Below are 13,781 nucleotides of genomic sequence, written 5' to 3'. Positions count from 1 at the left end.
CCTTCCTTCTCTTTTCTATAAATCAAAGTTTTTTTCTCTTCTGAATCATTCTCTTCAACTTGCAAATGTGCTATTATTTCATATTTAAGAAAAAAATGAACAATACATAAACACACATTAAAATAATATTTTTAAAGAATATTTTCCACAATTGGAAGTAATTATTATACCAACTTAATTTTTTTATTTCTTTATTTTTTGGAGACACTGTCTCACTCTCTCACCTAGGCTGGAGTGCAGGGGTGGAATGTCGGCCCACCGCAACCTCCACCTCCAGGGTTCAAGCAATTATCTTGCCTCAGCTTTCTGAGTAGCTGGGAATATAAGCACACGCCACCACACCCAGCTACTTTTTTGTATTTTAGTAGAGACGAGGTTTCACCATATTACCCAGTCTAGTCTCAAACACCTGAGCTCAGGAAATCTGCCTGCCTCAGCCTCCCAAAGTGTATTTATTTAATTTTTAATTTTTATGGATATGTAGTAGACGTATATATTGATGGGGTACATAAACTATTTTGATACAGGCATACAATGCATAATAGTCACATGGGAGTAAATGGGGTACCCATCACCTCAAGCATGTCTTCTTTGTGTTATAAACAATTCAACCATTGTTATTAGTTATTTTTAAATGTACAATACATTACTCTTGTCAGCAGTCACCCTATAGTATTTGATAAGCTATCAAATACTATATCTTATATATTTTATCTAATTATACTTTTGTATACATTAATCATCCCACTGGCCCCCTGGCCCCCACCCTGCTGCCTTTCCCAGAGTCTGGTAACCATCATTGTACTTTCTATCTCCGTAAGTTCAATTGTTTTAATTTTTAGCTCCCATGAATAAGTGAGAACATGCGAAGTTTGCTTTTATATGCCTGGCATATTTTACTCAATATAATGTCCTCCAGTTCCATCCATGTTGTTGCAAATGATGTCATTCTTTTTTATGGCTGAATAGTATTCCATTGTGTATATATACTGCATTTTCTTTATCCGTTTATCTGTTGATGGATAGAGGTTGCTTCCAAATCTTGGCTATTGTTAACAGTGCTGTAATAAACACGGGAGTACAGAGATCTCTTTAATACACTGATTTTTTTTATTACAGATCTAGCAGTGGGATTAATGGGTTATATGGTAGTTTTGGTTATAGTTTTTTAAGGAACCTCCAAACTCTTCTGCATAGTGGTTGTACTAATTTACATTTCCAACAATGTGAGAGGGTTTCTTTTTCTCCACATCTTTGCCAGTATTTGTTATTGCCCATCTTTTGGATAGAAACCATTTTTATTGGGGTGAGATGATATTTCATTGCAATTTTGATGTGCATCACTTTGATGATCAGTGATGTTAAGCACCTTTCCATATACCTGTTTGCTATGTGTATGTCTTTTGTGAAATGTCTATTCAGATCTTTTGTCCATTTTTTAATTGAATTATTAGATTTTTTTTTCCTTTTGAGTTGTTTCAGCTACATCTATATTCTGGTTATCAATCACTTGTCAGATGGGTAGCTTGCAGATATTCACTCCCACTCTGTGGGCTGTCTCCTCACTTTGTTGAGTATATCCTTTGCTGTGCAAACACTTTTTAACTTGATGTAATCCTATTTGACCATTTTTGCTTTGATTGCCTGTGCTTGTAGAGTATTATGCAAGAAATCTTTGCCCAAACCAATGTCCTGGAGAGTTTCCAACTTATTATTTTGAATATTAGTAATTAAAGGGAAAATTATGCTTTTAAGAGCAAGTACAGTTCAACCCCAGTTGACGGGAAAAAAAGTCTGTCCTTTTCTAAAAGTAAGTGTTGACGAAGAATTTTTTTTTTTTTTTTTTTTTTGAGACAGAGTTTTGCTCTTGTTACCCTACCCAGGCTGGAGTGCAATGGCGCAATCTCGGCTCACCGCAACCTCCGCCTCCTAGGTTCAGGCAATTCTCCTGCCCCAGCCTCCTGAGTAGCTGGGATTACAGGCACGCGCCACCATGCCCAGCTAATTTTTTGTAGTTTTAGTAGAGACGGGGTTTCCCCATGTTGACCAGGATGGTCTCAATCTCTTGACCTCGTGATCCACCCACCTCAGCCTCCCAAAGTGCTGGGATTACAGGCGTGAGCCACTGCGCCCGGCCTAAGAATTTTTAAAAATAAATGTTAAAATTTGGAAATCATCATTTAAGGCCTCCCAATTATATAATTGATTTAGGCACTAAATCAAACAGAGTATCTCTATACAGCACTAGAATATCACTACACAGATTATTTGCTAAATGCAAAAAAGAAAATGTACCTTTTTGTTGAAAAGATCTGTTGGACAAACCCTAAACAAATAATACAGATATAGAGAAATGTAGAATCATTAAGACAACCTGATAGTAGTGCCCCCCTAATGAAATACAATACGAACTACACAGTATCACTCACAAAGTATTACTTAAAAAGTGTTTAACCTAAATCTAATCAGGCCTTTAGGCTTGTATGTATATATATGTGTGTGTGTGTATATATATATATATATACACACATACAAACACACACATATGTTACAGGTAGTTAGATAGGCATGAGAGGGGCAGGAGAGGGCTCTGTCCCCACCCACTAAGAATGTCAGGTGATGGTTCAATGATTATCACATTGCCTCTCTAAAAATGGTAATTCAACAGCTGCAGGGAGAGATAACCTCCTGATGATCCACAGCTATTACATTTATTCTTTCATTCTGCAAGCATTCCCTGGTCACTCTGGGTTGAATCCTTAGTGGGTACTGATATATGAGACAAGGACCTCTCTTCTTTCTTGGACTCAAGTGGGGAGAAATAAACACACAAGAAGATAATTACAACACAAAGTGGTGGATATAGATACATTTCAAGATATTATGAGAACACAGAGAAAGAGTACTTATTTGTCTGAAGAGGATCAGATGTGACTCTCCAGAGACGATCATATCTGAGGAATTTAAATCTCCTTTCCACCACTGCAAGACAGTGACTTTCAGCATACTGCAAAGAACCTCTGATATCAATTTGCTTGTTTGTAAATTTGGGATGATAGCGCCTGCCTTACAAGTTTCTTCTGAGTGCCAATAGAGACGATAGATGCTCGTTAAAGTGTCCTACGAGTGTTACCTACAGTTACTATCCTTCTCTGGCCTCTTACCCACTGCCATCCACACAGAAGTAGCTGCTTTAGAAAGTATAGTATCTTTTCATACAGCATCAAGCATCTTTAAAAATGAACTTATTAACTCAGTCCCTAGAGTTCAATATCTTGAAAAACTTAACTGCTTCTTATTTTTGTTCTAAGCTTTACACATTGTTTTGAAGAAATGAACCATATTTTGTTGAGGGCAATGCCATCACATACATCTACACAAGCCCAGTCAATACGCATTGATTTGTGTTCTAATATTCTAAACAATGGCTCAGGTCAAAAGTAGTCCTCTGTATTTGGATCTATTTCATGCCACAAATGAACAGCTAATAGAGCTGTAGTTAATGACTGCTACATCAGAGAAAACACTAATGCAACATCCAAACTAATTGACTGCAAGGAGCCTTAGAAAGAACAATTCATTTAAAATTCTCATAGCAATTAATTTTTCTACCTAATATTTTGCTGGAACCCACTATGTAATGACAAATGAGAAATATTGAGAAATATTGGATTTTATTGAGAAATATAAAGGAATTGGTTAGTATTCTTGCATTTGACTTTCTAATAAAACACAGGACTTGCCTCTGGGGCAAGATACCTTCTGCTTTTTTGTAAGATAATTAGAAAAGGGAAAAAAAAAAAATCTCTGAAAACAATTAACTGTGAATTGGGTGCTATGGTGCTTTTAAAAAATGACCACAAATTTTTTATACTGCTCCCATCAAGAGGTGAGACCTGGGATAAAAGAAAAACTTCAGCCAAATTACATTTAAAGGAGTTTAATTGATCAATGGACAATTGTGAATTGGGCAGCCCCCAGAATGACAGCAGATTCATAGGGACTCCAGCACTGCCTCGTGCTCAGGACAAATTTATAGACAAAAAAAGGTCAAGTGACGTACAGAAATCCAAAGTGAAGTACAGAAACAGTGAGATTGGTTACAGTTTGGCATTTGCCTTATTTGAACACAGTTTGAACATTCAGCACTCTATGAGTGATTGAAGAATGGCTACTGGGATTGGCCAACACTCAGCCATTGTTACAGGTGCATACTATTAAGTTAGGTTTTCAATTTTGTCTGACTATCAAGCTAGGTTACAGTTCATCCACAGGGACTAAAATATGGAAGTAAGGAGTCTTTCTCAGGCCATATTTCGTTTGCTTTAACAATTTCCTCCTAGGGGCATCCACCATTACCGAGGCTTGGGTAGGCAGTCCTAAACTATTCTGTGTAAACAAAGTCCCTGGAAAGTTTACACAGCAACTGGGTGGAGCCCAAAGCAGCTCAGTAAGGCCTCTGCATGCAGACTGTGACTAGACTGCCTTCTTGCTGGACAGGGCATCTCTGAATAAAGGTAGCAGCCAGTCAAGGACTGCCTCCTCAAGTGGCTCCCTGACCCCCATTAAACCTAGCTAAGAGACACCTCATACAAGAGAGCTCTGGCTGACATCTGGCGGGAACCCATTTCGGGATGAAACTACCAGAGGAAGAAAGAGGCAGCAACCTTTGCTGTTCTGCAGCCACTGCTGGTGATTCTCAGGCAAGCAGGGTCTGGAGTGGACTTCCAACAAACCTATAGCAGAGGGGCCTGACTGTTAGGAGGAAAATTAAAAGACAGAAAGAAATAGCTTCTACATCAACAGAAAGCACAGACACAAATAAAAAAGGAAATTTCAGGCCAATATCCATGATGAACAGTCATGCAAAAAATCCTCAATAAAATACTGGAAAACTGAATCCAACATCACATCAAAAAACTTATCCATCATGATCAAGTCAGCTTCATCCCTGGGATGCAAGGCTGGTTCGACATATGCAAATCTATAAATATAATGAATCACATAAACAGAACCAAAGACAAAAACCACATGATTATCTCAATAGATGCAGAGAAGACCTTTGACAAAATTCAACAGCCCTTTATGCTAAAAACTCTAAATAAATTAGGTATCAACGGAACATATCTCAAAATAATAAAAGCTATTTACGACAAACCCACAGCCAATATCACATTGAATAGGCAAAAACTGGAAGCATTCCCTTTGAAAACTGGCACAAGAAAAGGATGCCCTCTCTCACCACTCCTATTCAGCATAGTATTGGAAGTCCGGGCCAGGGTAATCAGTTAAAAAAAGAAATGAAGAGTATTCAATTAGGAAAACAGGAAGTCGAATTGTCTCTATTTGCAGATGACATGACTGTATATTTAGAAGAACCCATCGTCTCAGCCCAAAATCTCCTTAAGCTGATAAGCAACTTCTGCAAAGCCTCAGGATACAAAATCAATGTGCAAAAATCACAAGCATTCCTATACACCAATAAGAGAGCAACAGAGAGCCAAATTATGAGTGAACTCCCATTCACAATTGCTACAAAGAGAATAAGATACTTAGGAATACAACTAAACAAAGAATATGAAGGACCTCTTCAAGGAGAACTACAAACCACGGCTCAAGGAAATAAGAGAGGACACAAATAGATGGAAAAACATTCCATGCTCATGGTTAGGAAGAATCAATGTCACGAAAATGGCCATATTGCCCAAAGCAACTTATAGATTCAACGCTATCCCCATCAAGCTACCATTGACTTTCTTCACAGAAATGGAAATGCACACACACACACACACACACACACACACACATACACACCTTAAACTTCATGGAGAACCAAAAGAGAGCCTGCATAGCCGACAATCCTAACCAAACAAAACAAAAACAAAAAAAAAAAGCTGGAGGCATCATGCTACCTGACTTCAAACTATACTACAAGGCTACAGTAATCAAAACAGCATGGTACTGGTACCAAAACAGAGATACGGACCAATGGAACAGAACAGAGGCCTCAGAGGCAATGCCACACATCTACAACCATCTGATCTTTGACAAACCTGACCAAAAACAAGCAATGTGGAAAGCATTCCTTATTTAATAAATGATGTTGGGAAAACTGGCTAGCCATAAGCAAAAAGCTAAAACTGGATCTCTTCATTACACCTTATACAAAAATTAACTCCAGAGGGATTTAAGATTTAAACATAAGACACAACACCATAAAAACCCTAGAAGAAAACATAAGCAATACCATTCACACAGGCATAGGCAAGGACTTCATGATTAAAACACCAGAAGCAATGGCAACAAAAGCCAAAATAGATAAATGGGATCTAACTAAACTTAAGAGCTTCTGCAGAGCAAAAAAAAAAAAAAAAAAAATCATTAGAGTGAACCAGCAACCAACAGAATGGGGAAAAATTTTTTCAGTCTCCCCATCTGACAAAGGGCTAATAACCAGAAGCTACAAAGAACTTAAACAAATTTTCAAGGAAAAAACCCCATCAAAAATGGGCAAAGGATATGAACAGGCACTTCTCAAAAGAAGACATTTATGCAGCCAACAAACACATTAAAAAATGCTCATCATCACTGTTCATTAGGGAAATGCAAATCAAAACCACATTGAGATAGCACCTCAAGCCAACTAGAATGGCTATCATTAAAAAATCAGGAGACAACAGATGCTGGAGAGGATGTGGAGAAATAGAAAGACTTTCACACTGCTGGTGGGAGTGAATTTAGTTCAACCATTGTGGAAGACAGTGTTGCAATTCCTCAAGGACCTAGAAATAGAAATACCATTTGACCCAGCAATTCCATTACTGGGTATATACCCAAAGGATTATAAATGATTCTATTATAAAGAGACATGCACAGATACATTTATTGCAGCACTGTTTACAATAGCAAAGACTTGAAACCAACCCAAATGCCCATCAACGATAGACTGAATAAAGAAAATGTGGCACATATACACGATGAAATACTATGCAGCCGTAAAAAAGGATGACTTCATCCCCTTTACAGGGACATGGATGAAGCTAGAAACCATCATTGTCAGCAAACTGACACAGGAACAGAAAACCAAACACCACATGTTGTCACTCATAAGTGGGTGGTGAACAATGAGAAGACATGGACACAGGGAGGGGAACATCTCACGCCAGGGCCTGCCAGGGGGTGAGGGGGCCGGGGGAGGGAAAGCAGAGGGTGGGAGGATTGGGGAAGGGTAACATTAGGAGAAATACCTAATGTAGATGACGGGGAGATGGATGCAGCAAACCACCATGGCATGTGTATACCTATGTAACAAACCTACACAATCTACATGTACCTCAGAACTATAATAAATAAATAATTTTTTAGAAATTCCCCCTTTTGGACATTTTCTCAATTTTGAGAGACTGACCAAAACCTTCATCACTGATGTTATTACTATCACTATCACAAATGTACTTATATGGTTTTGAAACACAATGGGAAACAGTATAACAGTGGGTTTTGCAAGGAGAGAATAAGGACTAAGTAGAGGGTCCCTCCTTATGCTGGAATATCCTTTTTGCAGGAGAAAAACAAAACCTGGTCTGTTCTAAGATCTATGTGTTTTCTAAAAGCCTTAGTTTGATTATGTCACATTTAGCACAAATGAATCCATTGTAGTTTGGTTTAGTTTGGTTTGCTGGGGCCTAGTACATGAGTTCAGTTCAAAATAATGGCCTCCCATAATTTTGTCTTTAAAAAATATCCCTTTATGGCCAAGTTCTCACTTAGATGAGAGTGTGACCAAAATGTAGGGCCTTAGCGCCACTCTCAATTACCATCATTTTGGGTTTCCTATCTCAGTACGTCATTCATAGGTTAGTGTCCTCAGGGTCACATATTTCTTTCAGCTTTTGTCATTCCAGTTGAAAAGAGACCATTTGATGTTTTAGAGATGGCTGCATGAAAACATTTAGAGATGGCTGCATGAAAACTTCTGAGAGAATAGGCCAGGCTCAGTGGCCCATGGCTATAATCCCAGTATTTTGGGAGGCCGAGGTGGGTGGATCACTTCTCCAGTGATCAGGAGCTTAAAACCAGCCTGACCAACATGGTGAAACTCCATTTCTACTAAAAAAACAAAAACTAGCCAGGCATGGTGGTAGGCACCTGTAATCCCAGTTGCTCGAGAGGTGGAGGCACAAGAATTGTTTGAACCTGGTAGGCAGAGATTGCAGTGAACCAAGATTGTGCCACTGCACTCCAGCCTGTGTGACAGAGTGAGACTCAGTCTCAAATAAATAAAGAAATAAATAAAATAAAAAATACAACTTTTGAGAGAATACAGTGCACCAGGGAAACTCTTATGACTATCGGGAGGATGATAGCAAGAGTTTGAAGTATGCTCCTTACCCAGGGTCCCCTTAAACCAAACCACCTAAAATTAAATAGATTCAAAAATGAGCTAAATGAAGAGTCTACTCACTTGACTAAATAGTCTTTTCATTAATCCCCTAAAACTGAATTTTTATAATCTGCATTTGATGTATTTCTCCATATGCCACAAGTGTCAGCAGCTGCACAGGTACTTTTCTGTTTAGCCAATTCTATTATTTAGCATAACTTTCACAAGAGAATTTAAAGTCTGTTGTGTGATGATAGCCTTAAAAGTAGAATTTTCTGTGGAGGCTATTATAAGGAAGGCCTTTATAATTATTGCTTCTTTTATTCTAAACCATGGGAAAAGGACCTAAAAAATAATGTCCTTCTAGAAGACTAATGGCCTCCTGGGAATGTTCTCTTTAATCCATGATGTTGGGTTAAGAGGAGTTTTCACTGATTATGAGGCAACTTATGTACCACTAAAGTTTCTCACCTACATTGGCTTTCATCTTTTATCTATTAAATCATAAAGTTAGTCATGTATAAGGCTGGCTGCAAAATCCTTCACAAATAAAAGTATATGCTATAAGTGCACATAATAGACCCCTTTTCATTTCTATTGTTCATAGAGGCATAAAGAAGGAAAAAATATTCAAAGATAAGAGTCTTAAGATAGTAGAAGTCTTGACCTGTCATCTTGGTAAAGGCCATTCACATCAAGGATGCCATCTTCTTCTGGGGAGAAACTTTCCAGGTTAATTTTACCTTAAGAGTTCCAATGGGTGCACAGTTCCAGGAGCATGAAGGTACCCCTTTCAGTTGTGAGATTACGAACCCAAGGTTCAAGGCTTCAAAGTTTTGCAGTAGTATGGATGGCAAGGATTGTCTTTCTCTGATGTTCTCAGAAAATCCAACCTTCAAGTTCTAGATTGTGAAGGGATTATCCTCAGTGAACCATAAAAAGCTTTCTTTGGGCTAGGCACGGTGGCTCAGGCCTGTAATCCCAGCACTTTGGGAGGCAGAGGCACGAAGATCACAAAGTCAGGAGTTTGAGACCAGCTTGATCAACATGGTGAAATCCCATCTCTACTAAAAATACAAAAATTAGCTGGGCGTGGTGGCACATACCTATAATCCCAGCTACTCAGGAGCCTGAGGCAGAAGAATCACTTGAACCCAGAAGGCAGAGATTTGAGACTCCATCTCCAAAAAAAAGCTTTCTTTACCTGGTGAAAATACACTGTACACTGTAGCATAATAGTCTACCATTACATAACATCAGCCCTCTTGCATGGAAAAGGTTTTATACAACCAGAAAACATGCACTGAAATGACAATTGAATGAAATCCCTTTATAAACGTTTAAATGACCCATCAGGTAGCCAAATGTATCTGAAACTTTGCTTGTTTTCCCAGGAATATGGAACCAAACATTGGTTTTAAACTATTTCCACAATTTATAAGTCATCACATCAGCATATTCAATTTGGATTATTTTATATTTTCCATGATGAGTTGCGGAATGCAGAACATTGAATTACAAAAGCTTACAAACTCAGGAAGGACGAGGCAGCTGTCCTGGTTCTTCATGAGTCTATGCTTAACATTGGACTTATTATGTTCTCTTCAATACAAGTTATTTCTCCAGGTGCAAAGCACTGATAACTAATGGGTTACCATAGGTAATGTGACTTAGACCATGGAATTTATTCAAATTGTATATTCAAACAAATTTAGTATTGGCTGATTTAGCATGATAGTCCAGAGCTTGATTTTGAAAGGTTTGTTAAATAGTAAGGGTTTAGAACACTGGCTATTACAAAATAGAATCTTAGGTTACCATAAGTCATTCATTTAGTCAAAATGGTAACTCAAAAATTTTAAAAAGGAAAAAACATTATTCTGGTAGAGAGGAGACTCAGTTTTGCAAACAAGACCCAATGAAGATAGCACGAGGCCAACTGACTGTCTCCTTTCCTTCCCTTCTACCTACATTTTCTTTCATAGTTTACTTAAAAGGTAAACAAAAACCTTTCATTATCATTTAATATTATATAAAACTCCTTTTTAAAAGAGAAAACCAAATTTCATGTTTCCATTAGTATATTTTTAATGTTAAAGCTAGTTTTTTAAATAACATTTTATAAATCTATTCAATTTTAATTAATTTGACCATAAGGTAAGATTTTTATAAACCCTAACAATTTTTCTCTCAGAGCAGAACAATGTTCTAGGAAAACTCTATTGTGCTTCTATTCCAATGTCCATGTATGGGAAAAAAAAAAACTGAATAATGCCATTTTCACTTTAGCCTATATGTTCACACACAGAATCTCTTATAATTAAATTTACAAACCTTCGACAGTCTTATATAAAATCTCTTTTCTTTATAACCTTTGCATAGCTAAGAGGATGGCTAATTCTATATATCCCCAGGTCTTACTTAGAATTTAATGTCTCCAAAATAAATTGAAAAATTTTCAAAAGCCAAAGCATTTTATGACCTTAAAGCATTTAGTAAACCTAATATTTGACCTGCATAATTTAGACAAAATGTCTTAATTTTATCAATAATCTTTAAAGCTACTTTTCTTTCTCAAAACTTACTAAAGTTACATAAACTAAAAGGCATTACAGTTTTTATTTTGCTTTCAAAATATTTAAGAGTGCTTATTTTTGTTTAAGCCAATTAGAGCTCTTTTACATAAACATTACACACAACACATATTTAATTACATAGATAGATAAACAGAAGATTACTATAGTAGTCATAAGGTTTTTCATTTGCCAGTTTATAAGCTACTTAATTGGTTATTGGCTTCCAAGGGTAGAGCCCTTGGAAGAACAGGGCCAGGAAAGGGATTTCTGGTACCTCCATTTTTGCCATGGAGTTCAGGCAGTTAAAGCTTGAATATCCACTTTTAATTAAGCTGAGTTTTAACCGTAGCATTCTTTAATAAAGTCCTTTTAAAATTTCTTATTAACTTGATTTTAGCCAGGCCGAACAGCTGATATTTCTGGGTTTTGAACTTTACCAAAGATAACCTCCCAGGTGTTCAGAGAACATAAAATTTAAGAAAGTCCATGGAGAAGAGACTAGACAAGATTATGCAGATATTAAACCTACTTCCTAAGCAGGGAATCAAACCCAGACCACCAGGGTAAAAGACCAAAATCTTAGTTACCGAGCAATAGCACAGGGCAGTCTTCACTGTCCTTCCCAAAAGGAGTCTAGAGTAGTTAATTTTGAGCTTGCAAAGGCTTTTAACTACTCAAGATAATTTTTAGAGCTAACTGTGACATAAACCCTAAAATTCCTGTTCCCTGGAAGGCGGAAACCAAGAGAAAATACTGCCACATGGTTACAAGTCAAGTTCTCAAGGGCATAAAACAAGATGGAGACCTCATCCAGTTTTTTTGTTTCAGGAACCTGCAGGAAAGTTTGTTATTGATCAGCTTGCTGGGTCATCTTGAGCAGGGAGCTTATGGGGTCCTAAGCCCAAGTTTTATCCTAAAGTAACCCTTGATCCAGAAAAATGAATTCATAGCACAGATACATCAGTTTAAGGCTAGCCTCAGAATTATTTTTTGCAGTAATCAAAACTTTACAGAAGAGATGAACAGTGACTTTGACGATTCATTCAACTGTTTGCACAGAGAGAGGGAGGCTAGAAACATGACTGGTAAGAAATTCTTACCCTTTTGCTAGCATACCAGGCTTCTGGGTTCCCTTTCCCTGAGCAGTCCTAGTGACCTAGCTTGCCGCACCATCATGCTGGGGCCAAGCCACATGATAAAGGGAAATTATCTTTTTTGTTCTGGCCACAGTAAAACATGAACGATAAAACATAGACATTAGCCACTCTGCTTAGCACCCAATATCAAACTGGCAAGGCTTAAATTTGCCCCATGGTTGGGCCCCATCATCATTAATCCAACCTTGAACTAGAAGCTTCAACATGTGGTCTCTGGACAAGATGGCTGCCCTGAGTAACAGAAAAGATAAGGGAAAGGAGAGAGAGAAAAGCATTGCCTGTGGCAGGGTGGGGAAGGCGAAACGATCAGGGAGGCAGAGAAAGACCCACCCATTGCAATGACACTGAAAAGTTCAGGTGGCTGCTTCTCGGTAGTAAAGGCATCTTTTCCAGTCATCCCATCAGCTATCAAGCCAAAGGCACTTTACCAAGAACGCGCATTTTTAAATGTACTTCATTGCATTGTTGTTCATATGGAGGACTACAGAATAGTGCTCCATAAGTTATCTTTAGTAAGAAATTGCCATTTCCATAAGACTTCACTGCTACCCAGGCCTAATGTATAAGCCAGAGGAGCTCAGTTTTCCACAAGTTAAGGATCCCATTTTTACCTAAAATATTGGCTTTACTCTCAGGTTCTCTTGATTAACTTAGCCAATAATTTTTTTTTTCTACCTAAGCACACAAGAAAAATGAAACAAAGGGGTAAAACACACACACACAAAAAAAAACCTGTGAATTTTCAAAAGCCAAATTTATAACCCCTGCAATATTACTGCTTACTACCAGTCCCTCTCTGACCCAATCAGATGTAAGAGGTCTCTGGATCCAAGCCCATCAATTCCCAGATCAAATCTCTGTTCCTCGACCCAGTCCAGTTTGTGTCATGACTCCAAACCCAGTTAGGATTAGAAATGTGCTCAAAGAAACTCAGAGAGCTCAAAACACAAATCCGTGGAGCTCCAAAATCTCAGAGTCAACTTACCCATCGTCCCCAGCCACTCTGAGAGATCCGTGGACACAAGTGGGTCCTGCTGGTACCTTTCGTGTTCACTCAGCACTCCAGGGGTTTGCTAGAAACTCCATTTTGGATCCCGCTTCTGACACCACCTGATAAAAGAGAAACTTCAGCTGAATTAAATTTAAAGGCGTTTAATTGAGCAATGAATGATTCTTAAATTGGGCAGACCCCAGAATCACAGCAGATTCAGAGAGACTGCAGGGGTACCTCGTGGTCAGAACAAATTTATAGACAAAGGTAAAATGATGTACAGGAATCAGAAATGAGGTACAGAAACAGTGAGATTAGTTGGGGTTTGCCTTATTTGAATGTAGTTGAACATTCAGCAGTCCGTGAGTGGTTGAAGTATGGCCGCTGGTATTGGCCAACACCCAGCCATTATTACAGGTGAATACTACTAAGTTAGGTTTTTAATTGTGTCTATTAAGCTAGGTTACAGTTCATCTACAAAGATTGAAATATAGACTTACGGAGTCCTTCTCAGGACATATTTAGTTTACTTTAACACCTGTATCATCTTCCCTTGAATGTAGGCAGGGCTATACTTGTTTTAATCAATGGAATAGAATAGAAGTAACGTTCTCTGATTTCCAAGGTTGGGCCACAAAAGCCCATGCAGCTTCACCTTCTCTCTTAGAGCTCTC

The 13,781-nt window shown here is 38.1% G+C and overlaps 1 long non-coding RNA gene across 1 annotated transcript in view; it reads right to left on the bottom strand.

Annotated features, from left to right (window-relative positions):
* The window catches only part of LOC116542600, a 323,840-nt gene extending 310,608 nt beyond the window's left edge, over positions 1–13,232 (bottom strand). Inside the window, exon 1 of the long non-coding RNA XR_004265282.1 lies at positions 13,102–13,232. This is a non-coding gene — a long non-coding RNA (uncharacterized LOC116542600). The remainder of the gene's footprint in view (positions 1–13,101) is intronic.
* Positions 13,233–13,781: the final 549 nt, after the last annotated feature.

This window comes from Sapajus apella, unplaced genomic scaffold, assembly GCF_009761245.1.
Source record: "Sapajus apella isolate SASKATOON/1434 unplaced genomic scaffold, GSC_monkey_1.0 scaffold4, whole genome shotgun sequence".
NCBI lineage: Eukaryota > Metazoa > Chordata > Mammalia > Primates > Cebidae > Sapajus > Sapajus apella.
Note: the sequence above shows the minus strand (reverse complement) of the source record. Positions and strands in the feature narration are given on the sequence as shown.